This window comes from Danio rerio, chromosome 23 (genome assembly GCF_052040795.2).
Source record: "Danio rerio strain M-AB ecotype USA chromosome 23, GRCz13ab, whole genome shotgun sequence".
In the NCBI taxonomy this organism is placed as follows: domain Eukaryota; kingdom Metazoa; phylum Chordata; class Actinopteri; order Cypriniformes; family Danionidae; genus Danio; species Danio rerio.
The window spans coordinates 31,105,638-31,118,647 of NC_141043.1; the positions used below are offsets into that span (position 1 = coordinate 31,105,638).

Consider the following 13,010-nt stretch of genomic DNA (forward strand, 5'->3'; position numbering starts at 1 on the left):
AGTTTATGCTTTAACACCCAAACTTTTTTATTCCACAAGAGCTACACTGAAATAAATGATTCAAAGATGATTCCTTGAATTTACAATTTTTTTTTTTTTATGTAAGTGGTTGTAAATTTATTTGGGCTGAATTTAAACAAACAAGTTAAGTTGAACATTAAATTCATTCATTCATTTTCTTTTCAGCTTAGTCCCTTTTATCATGGGTCACCACAGCAGAATGAATCGCTAATTTATCCAGTATATGTTTTATGTAGTGGATGCCCTTCCAGCTGCAACCCAACACTGGGAAACAGTCATACACACATACACTACAGCCAATTTAGCTTATCTAATTCACCTATACCACATTTCTTTGGACTGTGGGGGAAACCGGAGCACCCAGAGGAAACCCACGCTAACATGGGGAGAACATGCAAACTCCACACAGAAATGCCAATTGACCCAGCCAGAGCTTGAACCAGCGACCTTCTTGCTGTTAGGCGATTGTGCTACTCACTGCACCACTGTGCTGCCTTTGTTTAAATTCAATCCATATCAATTGTTTGCAACAATCTTGCAGAAATCCTGTTTTTCAGTGCACTTTGGTGATAAAAGATTCTACCAGATCAGACACAGCAAGATGAATAGAAAACATGTAGTTAGGTGAAGTTTATGTATAAACAAATTTCGAGAGGATCACGTGCTTATGATTGCTAGCAGCTGACCCGCATTATCCAATTCACTACTATCCAATCAGATGACTCCTAAACTACTATAAATACCCTGGGGTTTATTCCATTGCTATCTTCGTTTTGAAGAGGCAGCTTCACCGTAGCTAGCTCCGTTGAAGAACCTACTCTAAACCAGCATGGACAACCAAAGCATCTACAAGCTATCACCTACCAGCTATCACCTACCAGCTACAATCTACCAGCTACCATCTTCAAATTACCAGCTATAATCTACAAGCTACTAGCTATAATTTACAAGCTACAATCTACAGCAGCAACAACAACAACTGCAACAACAACAACTGCAACAACAACAACTGCAGCAACAACAACTGCAGCAACAACAACTACTACTTCAAAACAACTCCAACAATTGCATCAACGACTTCAACAAACATCAAACCTTCTACTTCAACGCATCTGCTGTGTCTTCAACCCTATTCTCCAGCAAATGACAGCCAAAAACTCCAAAGCCATTGCAATGAAACTGAACCATTACCTTTTTCCTAGCGGTGCACATGCTATGCACATGAAGGGAAGCTTTGCAAAATAACTTTACCAAACATTTAGACTAAAACATTTATAAATCTTTTGAATAACAAGACTAGTGTAAACAATGATTTTAACTAAAGATACTTGCCTCTTGCCCGTCCACTGATCCATAACATTTAACAGCTTGTTTGCTGGAATGTTCAGCAAGCAACAGCTCAAGTCATAAACAATGGTGAACTTGATCAACAAAATGGCCGCCGGGCTTTTTCACCTTTGGCACGCTTGACTGGCTCTCCTTTAAGCCAATAGCTGTAAGGAGAAGCGTCACCACCCAATAAGCTCTCTGGAGAAGGTCCTGCCCTCTCTCTTGACTCTGTTGCAAGTCTTATGAATGAATTTGGACCAGACAAGCTTGTGAATGAAGTTAAGATATCAACAAATGTTATTCATGGATTAAAGTAAAGCCAATTACTAACATTCCATTCACAGTTTTACTAAGTGGTGACATCGCCCTCGAAGTCTTATAGAGTTCAGAGTTCGATGTTAGCAAAAAAAAAAAATAAATAAATAAATAAATAAAATAAAATTAAAAAAAAAAAAAAAAAAAAAAATTTATACACAAAGCACTGGGGTCCAATTACACTAAACCAGTGACTCATTTATTCATACAACTAGTGTCTTATGTAAGCTTATAATGGCAAGTCAGTTGGATGTGAAACAGCAACAAACAACTTCCTGATTGGCTGCTATGAATAGGAGGACATTTCTGACAACGGATCTTCAATAAACACTTCCAGGACCACCAGACAAACCATACCCCTTATCCTCAGCTCTCCTTCCAGTTGCCATTCTGTGGGGGGATGAATGCTCACCTCTACCATCCTTGCACGTAGCGACATCAAGCTATCAGACCATGCATTAATAAAAAGACCATGACATTTGGCTGCAGAACCTGACCCTCATCCAACCCATTACATTTTATATGCTCTTCAAATACAATCACACTCTACATAAAGGATGCATTTCCACTCACATAGCTCACATCCACGATGCCATATTTCTCAAATTGCTTGAATTGCATTGTCACCCTGATACTAACTTCTGATTTCTGATTTCAGATCTAACCCAAGGATCTAACCCGGGCGTTTCAGCTCTCCCTTCCTTAACTTTATTCTGCTCCAATCTACAATCTGCGACTACCGAACCTGCAACAGTGAATTCGTTAATCAAAAAGAATCGATAATAAACTCATGATAGTACTATTCTTGCCCCACTGTTCAGCGTTCTCGTATTAGTCCCATTGACATTGCGACTTGAGAATTCTCTAGCAAAAACCCTTGATTATTGGTCTCCGCTCCTCACAATTCTATATTCCTAGCATTAACAGCACCATTCCATCAGACGAATACTCGCTGAATTATCATGATATAGACCAAGCAATTTCGCTCATCAGTTTAGCCGGCCGCAAAGCTTGGCTTGCAAAAATCGACATTTCATCCGCCTTTAAAATCACGCCAATTCACCCAGACTTCTGGCACCTTTTTGGCATTTATTGGCGCTCACAATTTTGCAGTTCGATAAACTTTCGGCTGCAAAAGTAGTCCTAAAATTTTCGATATGCTTAAGAAGCATTATGCTGGATTTTATCTAATAACTACGAAATCCCGCATATCATCCATCTCCTCAATGATTTTTTCCTTATTTCCCTACCTTCTTCACCCCCAGCTAAACACCTATCGATCACCCAAAAGGTTTTCGAAAATCTAGGCATCCCCCTCGCAGAGGAGAAACAGCCGGTCCCAGCACTTCCATAGAATTTCTGGGCATCAACTTAGATTCGAATAAATTTCAAGCATCCCTTCCCAAAGAAAAGATTGACCGTATAATCTCTTTATCTCAAAATTTCCTCGAGAAACCATCATGCACCAAACGCGAACTGCTATCTATTCTCGCGCATTTCAATTTCGCGATGCGCATAATTCCTCAAGGCCGCCCGTTTATTACTCACCTCCTTCAGCTCTCCTCCTCGGTCCCCGGTTTAGAAGATACCATATATCTTTCTAAACCCAGTCGCAATGAACGCAGCTTATGGATCTCCTTCCTTAAGCAATGGAACGGCTGTTCCTTTTTCTATAGCGACCTAATTTCTTCCCCGGTGGATATTAATTTATTCACTGACCCTGCCCCCTCAGTCGGGTTCGGCGGCTTTTACCAAGGTCACTGGTTTACTTCAACGTGGCCCCCGCAGATGCTCAGTCTACCCAGAAATCAGCAATCATCTGCGCTTTCGAACTCTACCCCATAGTCGCAGCAGTGCTTTTATGGGTAGATGAATGGTCCGCCTCTAGCATTCTCGTTCATTGCGACAACGAAGCCACCGTTTATTGCATTAATAAAGGACGCTCACACGCACTTCCAATTATGCCCTTATTAAGACGCCTCGTTTGGACGGCAGCCAAAAAGCAATTCATTATGACTGCTAGACATGTTCCAGTTTGCAAAATCAAATTGCTGATTCTCTCTCTCACTTTCTTTTCCAGAAATTTCGGCTCTTGGTACCGGAAGCAGACCAGCATCCAACACCTGTTCCACTCTATTCACAAATGATATTGCCATAAAACTTCCATATCCCTGATCCTTCACGCTGTCGCACCAAGGACCCTTGAGTCATATTCAGAAATGGCTATCACATCCAATTTCAATCCCGCAATACACCCCACTATATCTGTTCTAACACTGCTGAATGCTGAAACACTCGCCTTTTTCATTAAGCAAAGCAAAACAGATCAGACAAGCAAAGGGCATTTTATTTACATATTTAACATTTTTCCCCCACACAGCCATTCCAAACTCTCCTAGCCTTTCTCCATTCAAGGAGAGCAAAGGAGTCAGACCCACATGCCCCACTTTTTACTGATGACGCTAACCGTCCAGTAACCCGTTTTTGGTTTCAAAAACATCTGAAAGAAGTCCTTCGCCTTTCGGGCGTTCCCCCGAATTGTATTCCAGCATTCATTTAGAATTGACGCAGCCACCACAGCAGCTCACAAAGGTCTATCCTCGCACCAAATCCAGACCCTAGGCCGCTGGTCCTCCGATGCCTTCAAAGCTTACATTCGCCTCAGCCGATCCCACCTCAAGACAGCCCAGCTAGCCCTAATCAGCTAAATTCCAAACTCCAACTAGGGGTACGAGCTCGACCCTAAGTAGGCTGGAGTACGTGTGCGTGTGTGCTTGTGTACGGGTGCGCATGGAAATGTGTGAGGTTGCTCGCGCAGATACAGCGTGCGTTTGCACACGTATACATGCTTATTTGCACGTGGATATGTATATGGGTGTGGGCGTACGTCTAGGTATGCATATGCACGTGCAAGCAAATGAGTATGTGAGCCCATGGGCATTACATGTTGTGCAGCTTGCATTTATGCTATCAACTTTCCTTTCAATCTGCTATGCTCCTTCTCTCACCATGCTCTGACCCCCGCAGGGGTCCAATCTGAGCTTCGACTCTCGCGAGTCACCCCTAGCCCATCCCCGGCCACCCCTTCACTACCACCTCCAGTAAGAGCCTGCACTACCCCCTCCCTCTTCCCGACTCTTACTGCCCCCCCCCCCCCCCCCCCCATAGCTCTGACCCCCGCAGGGGTCGCGCTGAGCTTCGACTCTCGCAAGAGTCACCATTTGCGCCGCCCCACCCAGGCCATTAGAAATGGTATGCGCATGTTATGCGCATATCATCCGATGTATACCTGTTCCGATGCGTGTGCATGCACATGCCGAAACAGGAATAGACGCACGTGCATGCTCACGCACGCAGGTTATTCCCTCTCTCCTTTTCTTCCTTTGGCGTCGAGTTCCTCCGCCCTCTCTTTTCTTCCTTTCTCATAGGCCATCAATCCTCAGCTCTAACTCCCGCAGGAGTGACTAAAACGAGCTTCGACTCTCGCAAGAGTCCCGCCCCGGCCACCCCCTGCTGCAGTCTCCACCACCCCCTCCCTTTCCCAGACTTCAGCAGGGGAAATGCCCACAGCAGCTCTGACCCCCGCAGGGGTCGCTCCGAGCTTCGACTCTCGCAAGAGTCAATCACCACCCATGCCCGGCCCTTACCATGTAATAACCATATATATTCATATATATTTATATATGCATATATACTTCTATATTCTCCTTTTCTTCTTTCTGGCGTTGAGATTCTCCGCCTGGCAATTATTTGCCCCTTCTTTCTTCCTTACAGCGTGAGTGCTTCCGCTACTTTTACCCTTCTCTGATCTTCCCCCTTATCTCCTTACCCTCCTATTTCCTCAATTCTTTTCCAGCGTTGAGTTCTCCGCTAACTGTCTTTCTTTCAGCGTCACTCTTTCGCTATGTTCTTCCTTACGCATAGGCCCTCAATCCTCAGCTCTAGCCCCCGCAGGGGCGACTAAAACGAGCTTCAACTCCCGCCGGAGTTCAGGCCCTGGCCACCTCCCACCCTCTCACGCAAGAGTCTCCACCGCCCAAATCTTCCCGACTCTTGCTTGAGCAAACTAACCCCAGCTCCCACCCCCGCAGGGGTGTATATATTTGAGCCTTGACTCCCGCGGAGTCAATCCAGCCCTGCCCTCACCCCGCCTAGGCTCTAGCAGCCTACTTTGCTCTGCTCCCTTAGAAGCTTCTCTTCCTAAGCTATCAACGCTATATCCAGCAGCCGGATATGGCTTGTTACACCTGCCTTTTTGGGGGGCTCTTCAATACGCGGCTGCTGTCCCGAGCTATTCAAAGGCATTTTTGGGGAGTTCTCGAGATCTACCTGAGCTCAAACTCCCCTCCCGCTTTGCAACGGGAGGGAGTCCTGGGCTCGAGGATCTCATGAGCTCAGGGCTCTCTCCCGGGACAGCATGCCAAACAAGCTTATAATTAATCATCAGCTAAGTGTGAACTCTTGAAGTGAAGTTTATGTATAAACAAATTTCGAGAGGATCACGTGCTTATGATTGCTAGCAGCTGACCCGCATTATCCAATTCACTACTATCCAATCAGATGACTCCTAAACTACTATAAATACCCTGGGGTTTATTCCATTGCTATCTTCGTTTTGAAGAGTCCCCCCTTCCTCCCCTACGCCTCCTTCTTAGACGGGTGACACGGTGGCCCAGTGCCTAGCACTGTCGCCTCACAGCAAGAATGTCTCTGGTTCCTGGCTCTACCAAAACTAGCAGACATTTCTGTGCGGAGTTTTGCACTTCTCCCCGTGCTCACGTGGGTTTCCCCCGGGTTCCCCGGTTTCCTCCCACCGCCCAAAAACATGCAATTAAGCCAATTGAACAAGCCAAATTGTCAACATAGACACGCTCCTAGTTAGTAATTAGTTTCAAGAGCATTCACTTGCTACAGCAGGGGAGTTCTCGAGATCTACCTGAGCTCAAACTCCCCTCCCGCTTTGCAACGGGAGGGAGTCCTGGGCTCGAGGATCTCATGAGCTCAGGGCTCTCTCCCGGGACAGCATGCCAAACAAGCTTATAATTAATCATCAGCTAAGTGTGAACTCTTGAAATTATTTTAGTGTTTCCTGCTGGTTTATATGACTAGCAAGCCTTTTACACCTGCAACAATCTATAGACCATGTCCTCCTCATACTTCTTCTTTTTCTTTTTTTTTTAAACAAAAAGCAAATGTTTTTTCTGCTCTGTGTTCAGATCTAGAGGCTCACAGTAATCCTTAAACAGATCCAGGTAACAGATGTATGAATGTTTCATGTGAAGGGAATATCACAGAAAGAGTAAGAAAAGTTTAAAAGATAGCACATAAGGTTTATCAATTCTTGCTTGTTTTGTTTGTTTATATATACCAAATGCCTGCTTCAGTGCACTGGTGTTAAGAATCAGATCATCATGCATATGCAGAGTGTGTTTGCGAGTGTTGTGCTGTGGTTAAGTAGCAGCAACCTCAGAGACTGTAGCTGAGCTCATTTGTTGAATAGAGCAGTATCACTTTTCATAGGAAGATTTTTTTATAAATACATTTTACATTGATAATAATGCAACGTTAAACAATAATCAACTACGTCGATTATACATGTGGGAGATGGATGTTCCATCACAATCTCACATTTTATCATTACAATGTGTGGTAACAGCTTCAAATACTCCTCCACACTAGTCATACTGACAAAATTCAGCAGAAGCTCTAGGATCAAAGCCATTTGTCATCCTACCTCTCAGAGAGCAGCAAAGTGAGCAGCAGTTCATAAGCATTTAAAGCAGAGGTGCTCAACCCTATTCTCGGAGATCTACCTTCCTGTAGAGTTCAGCTCCAATCACACCTTATCAAACACACCTGAACTGAATTAATTAGGACCTAAACAGCGCTTGATAATTGCATGCAGGTGTGTTTGATATCTTTTGCAACTGAAATCTGCAGGAGGGTAGATCCGCAGGAAAAATGTATTTAAAGGGATACGAATTAAGTGGTTTACTGTGGATTGAGGCCTTTTTGACTGGGTTAAAGGGATGTTTATTGACACTACTGACAAATTAAACAGAGCAAGTTATAGACATTTCATTAAAAATAATATCAACTTGTGTAAAATGGGCATCGCAAGCCAGCTTTAAACTTAAATGATTTAAGGCCGTTTTTGTTTTTCAATCAAAATTAAATTTGAGTTTTACAGCATAATTCTCCAGTGCATCCTCAGTTAATGGTGTGAACTTTCTGTGGTGATTTTGTTTGGAATTAAGCTTTGTCATCTCTTCCTCACCGTGTTCTAGTTACTACAGGGATGTCAAACTCAATTCCCGTTGGGCCGCAGGCCTGCACAGTTTAGTTCCAACCCTGCTCCAACACACTTACCTGTAGGTTTCAATTAAGCCTGAAGGACTCAATTAGTTTGATCAGGTGTGTTTAATTAGGGTTGGAACAAAACTGTGCAGAGCTGCAGCCCTCCAGGAATTGAGTTTGACATTTCTGTTCTAGTTTAAAGTAAACCACCAGCATCAACCATTAGCTGTCTGGAAACAACAGAGCTAATGTGGTTTCATGTCAAACCCAGATGCCATAAAATACTTTCTATCTGTGAAGACAACATCGAGAATCTAGAACAAACTGAATCTTCATATGCCTCAAATCTGCTTGTTAAGTGATGACGTGTTGGTAAAAGTATTTAATACTGTTTCCGGGTCCAATCCGCCACTCATTTGAGTTGAGAAACTATTTGTTTATGATCACTTTTAATTAATATCACACATTAAAGTTAATTTTATATAAAGTCATATTGTACACAGCTTGCTGCATCACAAATACCAAAATTTTGACAATTTACAAAAAAGGAATGACTTTCTGGCCATCAGATATTAGGCATGGACATATATATTGCGATCGTTATTTTCGAAAGAATTAAATCGCTTCGTAAACGTTTATAATTACCACTTCATGAGTCTCCCCATACATTTGAATAGAGCGCTTGGACCCGAAAGTCACTTTGCATGACGTCATAGTTAACAAGCGGATAATGTTTGAGGCAGTACTCTAAAGGGTTAGTTTAACCCCAAATAAAAATGCTGTCATTATCACTGTCACCCTCATATCATTCCATAACTATTGACACTTTAGTTCATAATTGGAATACAAATAAACATTCATAACATAAAATAAACATTTATGAAAGGAACTAAAATATATATTTTCAATTGAATTTAGCAGTTACATCTACATCATAGGTCTCAAACTCGAATGGATGGCCACAGCTCTTTACAGTTTTCCTCCAACCCCAATCAAACACAGCTGATCCAAAATAATCAAGGTGGTCAAGACTACACTGTAAAAAATAAACTGTTTAGAAAACATAAAAAAATAAGGCAACTTGATGCAGTAAGAACTTTGAGTTGTCTCAACAACTGTAAAAAAAAAAAAAAAAAAAAACTTTTAAGGCCCAATTGTACCCCTTAGCTCTTCCCCTTAATCTTAATTTTGCGTGTTCACGTAAAGGGATATGGGTGTCCCAATTCTTTTTAGATTTAAGGTGCATAGGGCTAAGGCGCCCTGGAAATAAAGATTTGTCAGGACCACACTCGAAGCCAAGGGTTACGAAAAATACCCAGAATACATCATCTACAAGAGCAAATTGGCTGCACAGGGAAGCCAAGAGATGCACAAATTATTATTTTTTGTCATTGTTATGAATTTTTACAACAAACAAGCACATGTTTTAATACATTTTAATACGCAATAATGACGTTTGTGTTTTACCGGCATGCTTTAAAAAAAGATTTATATCTATAATCCTTAATAACAACTTTGTCCCACAACATACTGTACTTTCACATCTGCCACTTAATGACACTCAAATACCTTGTCAGAAAAGTCTAGTGGCTGGGAAGGAGCTTTTTTACAGTGTCTGGTAAACCATTAATGATGTTTTTGTGTGTTTAGATTAATATGACCAAAGTGTAAATGCACAGAACACTTATGAGCTTATTGCAACATTATAATGTTATGATAACATGATTTAGTTGCCTTCAGTGATGTCCTGAAAAAAAATACCAAATAAATAATGCAGCTGGAATAACTACAGCAGTCATTGTTGTTAAAGCCCTTCCGTTTCACACTCTGTTTCAAGAGTCAAGATGAAGCGGAAGAGGAAGGGAAAGGGGTAAAAAAAATAGAGTTGAGATTGGGCCAACATTGCAACTGTATCAACATTAATAGAAATAATAAATTTCTAAATAACTTTTTGCTGTAAGCAATCATTAACCAATGCTTACTACAAGCTTTAACTATCCATGTGCTCACACATGCAGATGTTTGTAAGACTAATAAGCTATTTTTTTTTTAACACAGTGGCCTATTTCATAAGTCCATGTAGTTTAGGCTTTGTAGTTTAAATAGTAAGTACATTTAGCCTTCATAAATATAGCCAAACCCCTAAACACACACATTTAAATAATGAGTTTTAAAAACAAATCTAACATTTATCAAATCTGATGAGGAAATCAAAACCTTGTAGAGGTAAAAAAAACAACAACAACAACAACTAAAAATACATCAAATACAGACACACTTGAGTACCAAAGGGCATGTATGCAGGGCAACAAATGAATGTTGATATCGATTAATCAGTAGTGCTTCATATCTAGGCTGTGTGTTAAAGATAAATAATACATAAACTACCTGTTGTATACTTTGCTCATATTATTTTTTTTTGTGTTATTACATATTCTGGTATATAAATTTTCTGTAGGCTATTGAAACATTTAAATAAAGCATTTCTTACATGTAAATAATCTCGTTTTTATTTATTTATTTTTTATGCAAGAAAGATCATTTACAAAGATACACTATGAACAAAGAGTCAAAAAGGATTACATAAATAAAATTCCAGCAAATTAAACAAGTGCAATAAATTATTAGTCTTTTAAGGAGTTCACATATAAATCTAAATCCTCTTTTAGAAAATGTACATTTATGGATGTAAAATTTAGCCAGAAGAAGCAATAAGTTAACAATAAATTTACGATGAGAAGATTCTAAGTTTAGAGAGTAACCAAATAATACATTTTTGGGGAAATAATAATTTTGAAATACAATTGTAACAGTCAAAACACTTTAGAGTAAGTGCACTCAATTAAATGATTTAGTGTTTCATCATATTGAGTACAAAATGAGCATTTAGGGGAAAAGTTGTTGTTAAATTTCACATGCTTTATTTTTATATTTTATTTTGCCTGAAGTGAAGAAAAATATCAACTTTGATCAGGTACAAATAGGACAACTCAATAGATTTTAGATGTTAAAAAGTCATGGGCTACATCCACAATGTGACAATTCCAATGTCTTTTGAGGACGTCAAGTAAGGCTTCGTTTTTAAAAGTCAATCACGTACATTGTAAATGTTAAATTAATAACATAGTTAATAGTGTAATGCCTTACCCTAAAAACCGAGTAAATCCAAAATCCATTTAATTGCCTCAAGAGCACAGGCGCGTGTGAAGAGAGTGAAAGATTATGAGTGGACGAGTCTCTTCCGCCTGCTTTAGCAGTGACAGCATGGAGATGTTACGCACATTAACACGTCTAACATTCACCGACAAGACGTACTGAGTTAAGAGAAAAATTAAATAGATTAAAACAAATTGTCAATAGCTAGGCTACTCGTTTAGAATAGTTTGTAATAAATTAGCCCATGTGTTGCTGGAAAAGGACAAAAGTGGAAAGTTTACTAGCACGTCGAGTAAATGTGCAACCTAAACTGGTTAATTATTCTTAATATCTGATTAATTACATTTGCCAGAAAATAAACATGCTTCCTGAAAATTCATATGAATTATTAACAGGATGATTTATTAGCAGACTATAAGTCCTCCACTGTCTACTGTCTATTTATAGGCTATAATGCAATTATTCAATATTTTCAATATGGTTGAGCAAAGCCTTGCAGAAATGTTAATATTTTACTAATAAAAATGCATTTCAATGTATATATTTTACTAGAGTAGTGTTTTTTTCCTCTTCTATTTTATTTGACTAGACGTTAACTAGATAATCCTCTCAGGTCTGACCCTGAAAATCGAGTGAATAGGGACATCTAGTGGCTACTTCCGTTATAATGCAAAACATGCTGAATTTTAGGGAATTTTACCCGTAAAAGAACTGAAAGGCGCGTCTCTTACAAAACTGACTCATTTTACGTAGAAAGCGTGAAAAACAAAAAATAAAATAAATATATAAAAAATTTAAAATTAGGAAATGCATACAAATCTCCGTATGGAGGTCAGTTTCACCAAAGTTCATATAGTTACAGTTGATAGAGACAGACAGACAGACAGACAGACAGACAGACAGACAGACAGACAGACAGACAGACAGACAGACAGACAGACAGACAGATAGACAGATAGATAGATAGATAGATAGATAGATAGATAGATAGATAGATAGATAGATAGATAGATAGATAGATAGATAGATAGATAGATAGATTATGCAACACAAACTGTATAAGTGCACTCCTCACAAATCTATCTTTTAAATTCTTTTTTAATAGGAAGCTATACAATATTATATTTGTAATATAGGCTACATGTACATTAAATAGTCACCACTGAAGCCAAATCTGGAGCTTGTCTAACAAAATAACTTACTTAACTCACGATAAAGGTCCAAAAAACTAGTACACCCAAATTCATATGTTATAGAAAAATATTAAATACAAATTTAAAAAAGAGAGAAACTCAAGAGAAGCAAAAAAAAAAAAAAAATTCTAAAGTTTTGTTGAAATTTTGTAGGTTGTAATTATTTTACAATATTTTGCTTGAATTTAATTGTATTATCTTTTAATTTCTAAATATGTTTGGTGACTAAAAAATAATTTTAATAGATATATCTGTTTAATAAATCTTTTTTGTTTAAATGCACCAAAATAGCCTACATTGCCTATATTTACTGAGAAATTTATAAAAATATTCATTTTTTTAAATGGGGTGTACTCAATTATGCTTAGCTCTGTATAGGATTACTTTGTGCTTTGATTTTGGTACATAAAAATTAAAAAGGGAATGTGAACTAAAAATATTTATTTGTATTATTGCTGTATCTTCTTCACCATACTAAGTCTAGCGTTTTTTCTTTTTATTGTCTGAATGTTATCGGGCATTATTTTCACAGTCACAGTTTTTTATATAATACAAAATAAATTATTAATAATTTATTGTACTTTTAGTAACCTACACTCGAAACATAAAAGTAATTTTTTCGTTGTAAATAATTATTAACATCAAATGTGAAGAGCGAATGCCCTAGTGGGAGGAGTCACCCATGGCAACAAACCGGCC

The 13,010-nt window shown here is 39.2% G+C and overlaps 2 protein-coding genes across 7 annotated transcripts in view; one reads left to right on the forward strand and one right to left on the reverse strand.

Annotated features, from left to right (window-relative positions):
* The window catches only part of b4galnt1a (beta-1,4-N-acetyl-galactosaminyltransferase 1a), a 31,484-nt gene extending 20,298 nt beyond the window's left edge, over positions 1-11,186 (reverse strand). For 4 of the 6 annotated variants that reach the window (XR_015522857.1, XR_015522856.1, NM_001441875.2 and 1 more), the window contains 1 exon segment: positions 11,110-11,186. The gene's annotated coding sequence lies outside the window, so the exon portion shown is untranslated. 6 annotated transcript variants of the gene reach the window in all.
* c1galt1la (core 1 synthase, glycoprotein-N-acetylgalactosamine 3-beta-galactosyltransferase 1, like a) overlaps positions 1-13,010 on the forward strand; it is a 47,340-nt gene that overhangs the window by 23,251 nt on the left and 11,079 nt on the right.